This window comes from Aegilops tauschii, chromosome 2 (assembly GCF_002575655.3).
Source record: "Aegilops tauschii subsp. strangulata cultivar AL8/78 chromosome 2, Aet v6.0, whole genome shotgun sequence".
NCBI lineage: Eukaryota > Viridiplantae > Streptophyta > Magnoliopsida > Poales > Poaceae > Aegilops > Aegilops tauschii.
In genome coordinates, this window is record NC_053036.3 from 3,504,116 (window position 1) to 3,516,136 (window position 12,021).

A 12,021-nucleotide genomic window follows, 5' to 3' on the forward strand; every position below is an offset into this window, starting at 1 on the left:
TTTGTGGATGATTCACATGATTTGTTGGATTCAGTGAACTTTGTGGCGAATCTACGTGGGTCAGCTGACCCCAGAGTTCTTTTTTTGAAAAACAGCCGCAAAACACTGTATGGTTACTGTTTATCATGAAGAAAACAAAAAACAAAAATTACCACTGACCCCACAGATTGTTGGGGCTGGCTTCGCCGCTAAAACTTGCACTCTGACAGTAATGGGACATATAGCTAGTCTCATAGAACCGAGGAAAATACCATGCATATCTCGATGCCTTTATTCCATGTCTCATACAATGGGGTAATAAATGGCAGCACGTTGGTTGTTCAGTAAAGAAAGATAAATTTTGATTCATGGATGCTTCTATTATTCGATAAGTAATGTGATTGTGGGCAACATAAACTGTTCTCGTAGTCCTTAAGCATGTTTATATAAAGATCAGAGTCTAAGAGCATGGCTAATAAGAAAGCCCGCTGCCGGTTCTATACATATGCCATGTCACCTACAACCTTTGTGAAAAAAACTCATATGGCTGTAGATTGACTAGTACTAAAGTTGGCTATAGCATTTAATTCTTGCACATGAAGAAGGCAGAAAAACACACATGATTGGATGAGAAGACTAATCTAGCGCTTGCACATGCTGCAAGCTAGCTCTTCTGCCTCGTAGCTTGTGCTACACCCTGGCTACATATTTAGCATCCACTTCACTCTCTCTCCTTTCTCTCCCTTGCACCTAGGATTTAAATGACATGGCGCTTGCTATAGTCGGTTGAGTATGCCTTATTAGACTTGCTCTAATGTAACATTTCTCGCTTCTTTAGCTTAACTATGAGTCCATTTTTCATCTCCAGTATACAAGATGACTTGGGCTCGATGCATTGCCCTTTCATTACCTCAACATCGAAGTTCCACAACGTTGAGGCGATGACGGTCTTCATCTGCATAACCGCGATGTCCTTGCCGAGGCACATCCTCGGACCCGAGCTGAAGGCCAAGAACTTGTGAGATGGTACGTACCTCAGCTCGTTGCCATCCTCCGAGAGCCACCTATTTGGATTGTAGTTGAGGCAGTCTTTACCCCATATGCCTTCCATTCTTCCCATGGAATGGAGAGAAATAAGGATGGTGTCGCCGGCATGCACCTCATGACCACTCGGCATGATATCACTGGCGGCCACCATCTTGCGCTCGAGAGGGGCCGGTGGGTACAACCTGAGAGTCTCGTACAAGACAGCTCTCAGATAGACTAGAGATTTGGTCTCGTCCGGCTCAAAGATCACCATGGCATCTGGATTGGCCGCTACTTTGCGTGATGCAATCGGTGAGAGTTCATTGCGGATGATTGACACAATATTAGGGTTCTGGGAAAGGTTGTAGAAAATCCATGTCAGCGCCGTTCCAACTGTGTCCCTCGCAGCGATCATGTAGCTAATGGTCAATGCATTGAACATGTCATCCTAGGTATAATAGGGGTCGTCGAGGAAGGAAGACATTATATCAACACCCTCATGCTGCTTGCCATTACCAACGGAAGATGGGTTAATCTTCCTCCTCTCCATCATCTCCATGACAAACCCACACAACACCTTGTGCGCTGCCTTGAGCTTCCTCTCAGGGCCGATGTTCAGCCGTCTCATCAACTTCCAACAAGAAGCCGGTACCACAACCCGAAAATATGCCACCTCCATGACTGTGTCCATGGCGACTGCGGCTTCCATGGGAGGCATGTCCAATGATAGAAGGCCGGGGTCCACGCCGAAGAGAGGCATAGCAGCAAGGTCAAACATTAACCTCGACATCAGTTCCTGCATGTTGAACGAAGTGCTGGTGCTCGCCATGTGCGTAAAGAACAGGAGGAGGTTGTTCTCCACCTTGTCGCGGGACCAAGCCTCAATCCTTGCAACCAAGCACGGGCTGCTGAGCACGCTCTTGATTTTCGTGCGCTGCCGACGAGCTGGCTCGCCGTCGATGGTGAAGATGCCGCCACTCATGATGTCGAAGATTGCGGCGAACTCCACACCCTTGGGAAAGTTGGTGTAGTTCGTCGTGAAGATGTGCCGGATGTTGGCAGGATCGCATGTGACGAAAAACCGCATCCCGGTCCCGGGTGGGCCGTGTGCCCTGAAGTTGTGGCCTGATCTGGCGAGGACCAGGGTGAAATAGTCATTCATCTTGTGGAGGTTGGCCACGAAGGAAGGGAACATGTGCAGTATTGGCCAGTTTGTGGGGAGCACTGCTGTGTTCTTTGATCTACAACTAGCCTTGGAGTACAAGTAGTACAGGGGAAGAACAAGTAGCACGAGTGCTGCGTAGATGGGAAGCTCTTGCGAGAACATAATTGACATTGTTAGCGTGAGTAGTGTGGGATATGCTAGCAGCTACTAAGATGTATTCTTCAATGGACATGGCTATGGCCGGGTCCATATATATAAAGACAAGTTTGGTACCTCCATGTGATATCTCAGTCCATTGGTCAAGCAAGTATCCCCTGTTAGTGTTAATTTAACTGCACCTGATTGGGTTGGCTATGACTGAATGAGCCCAAAGCCTAGTACTACGAATCCAGGTATCTCTCCTTTAATTGTTGATTGTGATTTCCGGCAAAAAAACAAATGGTTGATTGTGATTAAGTTGCACTGCTACAGGTTAGCTCTAAGCCAATGCAAATAATCTGCCCAATTCTTTTATTTTTCTTATTGAAACGAGGTTGGCCTTTAAAAAAAAATCAATGTGTATTTTGTGCAGTCACAATAATTTTAAAAGAACGGAGAAAGAGGGAGAGAAATCTAATCGCCTCTACACATATTTTTACTGCTCCACCAGCTAACTAATCATGCCCTCCTGCTTTTCGGTGGCCTATTTCGGTCTTAAGCTTGATCGGAAATTACAAGAAAACTTTACTACAAACGCAAGAGCAGCGAGATCATAAATGGAGGAAGCCGGAGGCAAGGTATATTAAGCTAAATGTAGATGCCTCTTTTGTTGCAGAGATGAGGGTTCCGGCGCCACAACGGCTGTCCTACGGGATGAGAAAGGGAGATTAATTGCAGCTCAGTGCAAATTTATTCAGTTCGCAGCAGATATCGTTACAACTGAGGCCATGGCAATGCGAGATGACCTAAATTTGGCAAACATATTGGGTTTTAACAGGGTTGAAGCGGAGTCTGATTCCTTGAGTGTGGTGAACTGTTGCCAAGGACAAAACCAGTGGTGGGATGCAGGAGCGGCAGTCTTCGCCGAAGGCATTGATACGGCAACTTTGATAGGAAAGGTTATCTTTTCTCATTGTTTCCGTAAAGAAAATTCGTTAGCTTATGAGCTAGCTAAATTCAGTTTTTGTAATAAGTGTGAGACCAGTTGTACTGATGAACCTCCTAAAACTAGTCATGATGCGCCCCCACCCCCACCCCCCCCCGCCAAAAAAAAACTGATGCACACACTAACTCCATGCATGCACACCACACCGGCCACCAACGCATGACCCGTCCATCACTTGCACATGCACGCCAAACAGACTTGCATGCAGCTAACAAACTAACTAACCAGCACACCAGTTCTCATGGCTTCAGCTTGCTTAGCCTGTCAGAATTCAACCCCCCGCACGCTTGCTGCATCACACGACCTTGTCGCGTAGCGCAGCACCGCAGCTTCATGTCGCCATCGTCATCTCACCGTGCTTGCAGTATCGCACGGTGGCTTAGCATCTCACCTTCTCTGCAGGCATCCATTGAAGCTTCACCAAACTAACTACTCCCTAACCTATGCTACATGCATAACGAAAGCAAACTAGATATGCAGATATAAAATATAAAAATTAGTGTTAACAACTGTACCATAGTTCCTTATTCATACCATCGTCGGTTGTTCTGTTAATTTTCATACTTTATATGCCTGGATAAATCAAGGAAACAAAGCGATTAGTTCACAAATCACAAACCATAAGACAATTAGAAATTCATGATAGTCTTTCGTAGAATCTCTTGTTCAGTCGTAGGTGAACCTCTTTATCTACTTGTTTACGTATGCCCAACCTTCTCTGGCTCATTGAGGAAATGCATGCAATTGCGATGTCCCACGAGACGGGGAAGACATTGTTGGCCTACAACATCCGCGACGGCGAGGCCACAAAAGGGTTGACGGTTAGAGTCGAGGGTGTGTGTCGACGGCGCTGAAATAAGTTCTGGGTCAGGGTGTTTGGAGAGACCAGGACTAGCAAGCACTCTAACCGCGTGGCCCACGAGCGAGCCAGCCAGACGGTCGTGGCGCACAACCCGCCTGTTGCAACTGGACCATCCTAGCCCATGGCGACGATGTTGAACACCGCGACAAGGCAACAGCAGGGCCATTGGGCGAGCGCCCGTCGTCGCCCAATGACGGGTGCCCTTGGGGCGCCCGGTGATCCAAGCCGTCCGCGCATATCAGACGCTCAGAGAGCCCCCCATGGCAAGCAACCGCCGGATGGATTGCTCGGAGGCGCTCTCTACCCACTAGCGTGCTTGTCGCGACCGACCCTTCCCGGCATGGGGCGAGGACGCCGCCAGGTGGTTCAGGGCACGGTTTCGCATGCAAGAAAGCATGTGGTGGCTCACCTACGGGCGTTCCCGATGCCGCCCAATGATGGTGGCCCTAGGCTCGTCTGGCAATCCACCTGTCACGGACATCCTAGTCGGGTCGCCCTGATCTGAGCCTAGCCACCGAGCAACAGACGGCTTGGAGGCACTCTTTGCCCGCGAGGCGCCCAGGGTGGGGGGAGGGGGGGGGGGTATTCCACCGTCCTTTATAGGAGTAATTTCCTAATGCAAGCAGCCAATTGCTATTCTTTTGGCAGGGAAATTATTCTTTGTTAACTAAATATTGTAGCTGGATTCTTTCTCAATTGATTAATCCATTGATAAAACTTTTTAATTTTGTTATTTTTGTTTGATCTTTGGTGCACTATTCCCTGTTGCAATGCATGGCTTCAAAAAATATATATTTTAGTTTGATCATACACATAGCGATGTATGTATATATATGCACACTGCCATTGCGTCTGATAACAATGCAAGGCCCATTCCATGTTGTATATTTTGTTTCTTTGATAAGTTACATAGTTTTTCAAGTGCACGTATGACAACTAAGCTGCTTAGATTGGATTTAAATTGTATTGTCCTCAAGCTGCAGTGTGGAGTTTTAGCACTTAACTTCTTGACATGCTTGTAGGGTTAGAAAGCCCATTTTTCCTGTGATAGCTACTTAAGAATTAGGTGCAACTTAAGCATATTTAATTTTCTTTCTACCATTTCTTGTCATATAATGAGCTGAGTCAGAGGCTAGGCAACACATGATCCATGGTGCCAAGGTTCCACAGTCATGACCCAAGAGGCGGAACCATGGTTTGAGAAAATGGGGAGCAATCATGGCAGAAGATAAAAGGAGGGGCTGTCCCAAATCCGGGCCAAAGTGGCATGTTGATGACTCAGCTTATAAAAGGAGGGGCTGTCCTCGAGTTGCTAAATGTTTCTGCATAAAATCTATTTATTGTGTACCCGTTACAAGGGCTCTTTTGCTATATATCTAATAAAGTAATGTTCATAGAAGCTCAATCACGATGATGCCCAACGTCCACCTTGGGCTTTGCGGCAATCAAACAACAACAATACTCGGCTTCCCGACAAGATCCCTTGGTGTGACCAATGATCCTACAATAGTCCCTACACTGGGCTTCGTTGCATCCATCTTCAATCAAATCACATGATTCTACACAAAAAGATTAAATGAATTACGACCGTAAATAAAATATGGGCTCCTTCATCAATCATTGTTGATGGGTGCTACTAGCTACAAACATAGGTGCAAGGAATAATTTAAGTATATGTACACAATAGGAAACAAAGGATGTGAACCTTTTGGATCAGCTTCACATGACAACATCAGAGTGGCCATCACCAACATCAGGGCCGCCCAGCATGCAAAGCTTGCATTGCTCTTCCTAATCGCCATCACAAAATACAATGCTAGCTATGTACTGGCACTCTCTTATTTTTACCGTTTGATCTGATCTACCAAATGTGTTGATGAGTAAATCGATTTGCTAGCGTTTATATAGGGCGAGCATGCTAAGTCATCCTGAGTTTCTGGTGGTAATTAAATACCACCCTAATATTAGGGAATTAATGGAACAATTATTGCACACCCTTCAGTACTTATCGCCTCACTGACTTTATAGCATGAATTGATTCGTTTCCTTTTCTGGCGCGTCTGCTCTATCTATCCAATATCCAATCTAGATCGCATAAAAACATATCTGTCTCTATATCTTAAATAGAGATTCACTAGTATAGAAACCCTTTATAGGATTTTCCTATCAGCAGCGACCTGGAAAAACGAACGCATCAGCTAATTTGGACAAGTAGCAGCAGCGCTTGCCGATTAAGCTCGAAAGCTTGCTGCTAGTAGCGCTCATACTGGCGGAACGTGCAAGTTCATTTACTACTAGCAGCAAGCTTTCGAGCTTGGACGCTGCAAATGTGGTGGATGTAAATAGCGGGTCGTCCGTCTGATCCGGCGGCATTTCGTACGACATGGGCTCCTTTGCGGCTGCAGAAGCCCAGTTGCGAAGAGAATCTCGTACGCTTGAAGAAATGAAAGCCAACAATTTCTGATGTGTGCACACAAAGGAACCAAGGTATAACCAAACATCTCTATCTTTCCATTAGTTAATTAGAGTATTTGGAACTCTCGTTTCATTGCATTAATCCGTACGCACACATGCATGCAACAGCCTTTCTCTTGCCACGCATGTAAATTAGTTGGTCGCGTACCGCAGTCGATTACTCACAACCCAGTTGGACGATGCATTGATAGATGCACGAGAGAAGAAGTCAAGATGGATGGGAAGCAAGTGAAGATGGATGAGAAGCAAGCACAAATTAATGTTCTGCACATCCAAAATAGCGAGCTGCGAGCGCAGTTAGAGAACTTTAAAAAGCTTCGATATGCACTCCTAGTTGTTTTCTTTTTTCTTTTTTGAATGAAGGCTCCAGGGGAGCCCGACTTTGAATTAATAAAGCCATCAACCGGCCAGGGGTTACACAAGGCCATCGTTACAACCACGAGACAACTGCGAAAAGCAGCTAACAAGAATAGAAAAACAACAACAGATACATAGTGTTGCCGACGCAGCTTACAAGCACCAAAGACTACAAGCCCTCGAGGGATAAGCAAACTAAGCACTAGCTAGAAGTAGATGGAGTCCACCAATTGAAGTAGATCAAGCAGAGCACAATGGAGGGGTTCTTCAAACGGAGACAAAGTCCAGCGATGGTCGCGCCCTCATCTACCCCGAAGGGTGACACCTTGTTCGATCATCTCCTCTCCAAATCCAGAGGGGACCCCTGCCCCTCGCCTTGGCTCGAAAGGCGTTGGACCGCTGGAAGATGGAGAAGCTCACCCTAGAGCCAGGATTGGACACGACGCCGGGCACCATGGGAGATTCTCAACCCGACGCAACACTACACGAGGATAACCAGCTGAATGGCCACACCGCAGGTCGCCGCTACAACCACCAAGGGGAAAAACTGCACAAAGGCACTGACACTGAACAAACGAACAACAAGCAGGATGAAGCAACCTGATAGGATGCAGATCAAACCCGTATGGATAGGCTCCGTGCCCAAGCCACCGTATCAAGTTGCTGCTAGCAAAAGAGGGGAGCCATATCCCCTTTCTGCCCAAGAATGGCGCCAAACGGCGAGCAAGCAAGCAAGGATCCGGCGAGCAATCCAAAGCAGAGCAACACTGCTACATCAACAGAGCACCAAGCTTCATCTCCCTCGCTGCCTGCTGACGCAGCCAACCCGACACCCACCTCACAACACTCTGCACACTCCTACCATGCCCAAGACGACACCTTCAAGAAGGTGGCAACGCACGTTGCGCCGTTGCCGTCCAGTCTTGAAAAGACAAGGGTGTTCACCCGGGTCATGGAGCAGGAGGGAGAGGAAACGAACCTCGACGAAGCCTCCAAGGAGGAGAACGACACCTGCCCGTGTCGTCGACGCCGTGGCCGGAGAACCAGCCAGGGATTTCTCCCGGTCCAGTTCCGCTGCTCTAGGCAACCCCACCAACCACGGATCCGGCGTCCAGAGGCCGCCGGCGACCAGATCCGGCGAGGAGGAGCGCTCTGAGGGGAAGTGGAAGCCGCCTTCAGATCCAGACGCGAACAGTGAGGCCGCGCCCCCGCTGCGACCGGCGCCAGCGCCCGCCGTCACTTGCCTCCCTCGCGACCAAGGAGACGGGGGACAACACCCGCAACGCCGCTCGCCGCAGAAAACGACGCCGCCGCGCCACCCGAGGCCGCTGCCTCGGCGCCCAAAGCCCTCCGCGAAGAGCGAAGCAGCCAGATCCTCGCCGCCGCCGTCCTGGGCGACCACGCGGGCTTCGCCGGAGGCCTCCTCGGGCGGCGGCGAGAGGGGGAGGACGGGGGGAAGGGGGGCCGGCGGCTAGGGTTTTCGTCGCCTCCCGTGTCGCCCCGAGCGGAGCGAGGCGGGGGCCAGAGGAGGGGGATCTGACCAGTTGTTGTGATGATTTGTTTCGTACTCCACTTGGATGAGTAGCAGGATTTCTTCTAGTGGCATCCATTGCATTAATGATGTTTTTCACTTGGGCTTTTACCTATAGAGGAGTTGTTAGCCAAGTTGTTCTTAGTTAATCTCGCTAAGAATTTGTGGTTACTTCATGGGGAACATACCAAGAATTTTTGTTAGTTAATTTCGAACTATTACTACGTTTCTTTTACCGTTGTGCATCTACAGAATATCAGCACAGGAATGCAAGCAGTAGTTCCTCATATACATATAAACTTTTCAATAATATATATATATCTACAAATTTGTTAACACCCTCTAAAAAAATAACAACCACAAATTTAAACAACCTAAACAACTACTAGCGCGTCCAACTGACTCCTAAACGCCCCAAAACGGTGACCTAGCAGCGTGTGCTGAGCAGTGAACGCTGCTAAACATTTTAGTCTGTAAATTCCTTAAATACATGAAATCATGCCCAATATAACTAGAATAGATTAGGCATGTAACCAAATATGTTCTAAAACACGATGACAGACTTTTTAGGTCACCAAAATATAACATTACCATGATCTCTGTTATATAGCTATAGTGTGGACAAACTCTCCTTCGAAAAACTTGATTGCCTCCATTCGATATGTAAGCAACGTACGTCGAAAATTTTGTGTAACAGTTTAAAAATTCAGGAGCAGCATCAAGTTGTAAGATAATGATACCATGGAAAAATTCATCCAAATTAACTGTATATTTAATCATACTTATCATACTCTAATATCTATTATCTTATTACATAACTAAAACAGAAGTCAAACAACCCACCACAATCATCCACATATGTCAAAAAATTATACTCCATTGATTCTAAGTATAATGGTTGAGATTAAAAGACCCAAATGTTACGTAAAATATAAAGTGTGTACAAAGAATCCATCATTCACGCATGTATGTTGAGTCTAACAAGGGTGCATGCAAAACTAGATCAAGTACTACATGAAGGTCTATTCGGAAGAAAAAAACAAGCACATGTACAGGCCCAGTCCAACTTGGATGCATACAAAATTGGATGACGTACATACTAGGAAAAAGGCTTATATTGGAAAAAGTTTCAGACAAATAAGAAACATGCACGTGTAAATCTGTAAAATCCAAAAGGTCACATAGTCTAACATGTGTGTGCAAAACTAGATCAAGGAAAAATAATTAGAAAAGGAAACTTACCGGAAGGTGGGAAGGTTTATCCGGAGGGACACACATAACATGTATAGGCCGAGTCCAACATGGAGCATACAAAATTGGATAAAATGCGTATTAGGAAAAGGAGTTATATGGGAAGGATTTTCGGACAAATAAAAACATGCGCATGTAAATCTGCAGCAAGCCTAGGCTCCTAGCTAACATGCATCGCTACACTTTTTCTCATGGCCCTAGCTTAAAAAAAAAACCCAGCTCTCTGTGTTTTTTGGAAGATTTAAAATATTTAACAAAATCAGAGAACATTAAAAACATTTAAAAGATATTATTCAATTTTAAAAAATGTTCATATGTTAATATTCACAATTTTAAAAAAATCATGAATTATGAAAAATGTTCACTATTCTAAAAAGGTTTCGTGGATTTTACAGATATTCATGCATTTGAAAAAATATTTATGAATGTGAAAACTATTGAAGAAATTTAAAATGCTCATTAATTTTTGAAAAGAAAGTAAAGGAAGAGTGAACAAATGAAAAAAAGAACATGGAAAAAACCAAAAAGAAAACTAGAAAGAAACACACAAAAGGAAAAGAAATAGCGAAACGCTTCCAAAAGGTGGTGAAAAGGGAGCCATCCTCAAAGATTTTGCAAACAACATAGAGGAAGATTGAAATGAAAGTCCAAGGGATGTGGTTCTGCGGGCATGGATGAGATGTGGGTTTGAATTTGTAACGCGCTTGCAAAGAAAGGGACGTGAATCTGCATACACCACACCCCCATGGACGCGGATCACGGCCACCTGCAGCCGTAGTTGCCGTCCTGAAAGCACGTGACATGCATCAAGCTTTTTCTGAAGCGGACTTGTTGCAAAAGTAGGTTTCTTTCCTTGCACATCATGGCTAGCACACCCTAGCCGTGCACAATGCTTTCATTCCTTCCTGGGATGATGCCAGTCAGGCCCCGTCTACTGCACCCACTCACATTTCATCGACAGGGTATATTCCAAACTCGGGCCCGGTGAACGTACAGTTTTCCCTCTGCTTAATTAAAAAGCAGAGCTCCTGCTAAGTTTTAGTCAAAAATATATCTATAAACATCCGTATATAGTTGTTATTGAAATCTCTAAAAAAAGACTTATATTTAGGATTGGAGGGAGTATATACCATGTCTAACATGTGGTGAACACCAATATCTTCTACATGCCTTTTTTATGAATGAATGTACACTTCAAAAGAAAAAAAATTCACTTTGTACAACATCACACAGGTTCACCAACTGCATCAAGGCCTGATGGTAAACCTGGATTAGAATTGGATGGTTCTGCGCCCATTGCATGCACCACTACCACCTTGGTCATCTTCCCAAGGCGATCGACTGATAGAGTGATAGTGCCGCTATCAAATCCGGTAACGAAAAAGCACCTCATTCTTTCGCTCAGAGCCGTTAATTTTTATGCCCTAGTGATTATAAGATACATGTACTCAACTATAAATAACAACTGAATAATTACAACATCGTGAAGTGCACTGAGGGGGTGGGGGGGGGGGGTGCTATTGCCCCCTGTTCATGTTGATTTTATGTTCTACAAATAATTTTGTACCTCCTATAGTTAAAGTGTTTGCTTGGAAACAGGCTTTAGACTCACTTGGTGTTCAAGCGCATCCGCATAGGAGGAGAGGGGTTACAGGGTTAGTGTTCAAGTGCAACTTGGTGTTCAAGCGCATCGGCATAGGAGGACCCATTTTCAAAAAGAATATGCTGATTCAAAATATGCTACGCGTATGAACAGGGTCAGTGGAGGGAGATTCAAAATATGCTGATGAGTATGGGCGGGGGCCGGAGCCCGCCTACAGCTCCAACGCCGAGGTGACTTCCATCAAGTCCGGCCGGAAACATGGTGAAGAAGGGGCCGGCGCCGATGCCGTCGTGGCCGCCAATGGCGCCGAAGCCGCGATCACGGCCATCCAGGCCAGCTGGAAACAGCTTGAAGAACATGCTGGCGGCGGCGGATGACGGCGACGGCGGCGGCAGCAGGTGCGGCACGAGAGGGGAACGAGCAGAGGAGAACTGTAGCGCTGTAGATGCTGTAGGTAGGTACTGTATCATGTGCGGTAGGTACTGCACCTGGCTACTTTTGCATCATGTTTCATCAGCCATGCTTCGGTTCCTCTCTCTGTGCCTGTGGTTGCTGTGGTGGGCGCAGAAGGGAGAACGCTTTATATATCCCGTGGTTGCTGAGGGAGGAAGGAGAGCGACATACGCTT

General features: G+C 46.2%; 1 long non-coding RNA gene and 1 pseudogene across 1 annotated transcript; both read right to left on the reverse strand.

Annotated features, from left to right (window-relative positions):
• Positions 1 to 790: 790 nt before the first annotated feature.
• LOC109751688 (noroxomaritidine synthase 2-like) lies at positions 791 to 2,341 on the reverse strand (annotated as a pseudogene).
• Positions 2,342 to 5,425: 3,084 nt separating this feature from the next.
• Positions 5,426 to 6,045, reverse strand: LOC120974337 (uncharacterized). The gene is made up of 2 exons (XR_005769724.2): positions 5,882 to 6,045; positions 5,426 to 5,735 (listed from the first exon to the last, which is right to left on the reverse strand). It is a non-coding gene; the product is annotated as an uncharacterized lncRNA (long non-coding RNA).
• Positions 6,046 to 12,021: the final 5,976 nt, after the last annotated feature.